Source organism: Lucilia cuprina, chromosome 5, assembly GCF_022045245.1.
Source record: "Lucilia cuprina isolate Lc7/37 chromosome 5, ASM2204524v1, whole genome shotgun sequence".
In the NCBI taxonomy this organism is placed as follows: Eukaryota; Metazoa; Arthropoda; class Insecta; order Diptera; family Calliphoridae; genus Lucilia; species Lucilia cuprina.
In genome coordinates, this window is record NC_060953.1 from 12,806,907 (window position 1) to 12,808,273 (window position 1,367).

Consider the following 1,367-nt stretch of genomic DNA (forward strand, 5'->3'; position numbering starts at 1 on the left):
AACTAGAACTGAACTAGAACTGAACTAGAACTGAACTAGAACTGAACTAGAACTGAACTAGAACTGAACTAGAACTGAACTAGAACTGAACTAGAACTGAACTGAGAATATATTAGCATTTTGAAATTTATGTATATTTATACAGTCATAGTTCCAGTTCTGTTCTAGTTTATAGTTCTTTGAATGGCTTAGTTATCTATTTTAAATTGTAATACTTAAAATTGGTTTAATAAAAAGGCACGCTGTTTATTTACCTATACCAACTAAATAAATACCAATTAATTATTTTTTACATAGAAACCGTAGTATACAATTACTAATTTAATTGCTATTGTAATCTTAAGTATGGACAACATTTTTAGATAAGATTATCAGTGTGTAAAAATGTGATCAGACATTCATGTGAGTTGTTTTAAAACCTTTTGAAAAATCTATGAGTCATACATACGATTATCGGGATGTTCATAGAAATACCGATACCAATTGCTACATAATTTAGAACTTGTGTTCTAATCAACAATTGTAACCTTTAGAGTAAATATTTAAAAAAAAAAATGCTCTTAAACCTTTTTTATTCCATAAATGTGAAATAGCACCATTTGTTTTAATTAACATTGATTTAAAATTGTTATCATAACTCAATTATTTAACTATTTATTAGCACTTAAATATGTTTACAAAATGTGCTAATGACAGCAGAAAAGTTTACATTGTTAAACAATTTAATATTTGACGTCCGCAATATCTTTATTGAATTGAAGCTTAAAATAATATTTACTTAATTAATTTGCTTAGTTTTATTTATTTAATTTTTAGGAAGCTTTTCTAATATCATTACTAGTTAAATAGATTTGACGTCAAATTTTTTGCAAATATTTACATATTTTGGCTACCGTTTGATGGATTTAAAATCATGTTAAACTAATATTTATTGAATTTGTTATTATTTTCTATTATTATTAACAAACATTTAATGATTTTGTTAGAAAAGATATTGGCATATAAATAATTAAATTTGGAGTTATTTATTTAAACCTTGCGTTTTGTTAAAAATTAAAAGCTGTCAGAGAACAATTTGTGCATGAGTTTATGTAGATTGTGTGAAATTTTAAAGGCGCTAAAATATTTATACCCTACACCAATTCAGTTGCGGGGGTATATTGGGTTTGTGCTGATGTTTGTAACGCACAATAATATTGGTCCTACACCCACCTAAAAGTGTACCAGGGATATAATTCAATAAAACTTGGCACATGATCTTCTGTGGTAGTTCTGTTCTAGTTCTGTTCTAGTTCTGTTCTAGTTCTGTTCTAGTTCTGTTCTAGTTCTGTTCTAGTTCTGTTCTAGTTCTGTTCTAGTTCTGTTCT

At 26.9% G+C, this 1,367-nt stretch overlaps 1 protein-coding gene across 1 annotated transcript in view; it reads right to left on the reverse strand.

Annotated features, from left to right (window-relative positions):
• LOC111688076 (cationic amino acid transporter 2) overlaps window positions 1-1,367 on the reverse strand; it is a 20,470-nt gene that overhangs the window by 18,137 nt on the left and 966 nt on the right. The window lies entirely within an intron of this gene.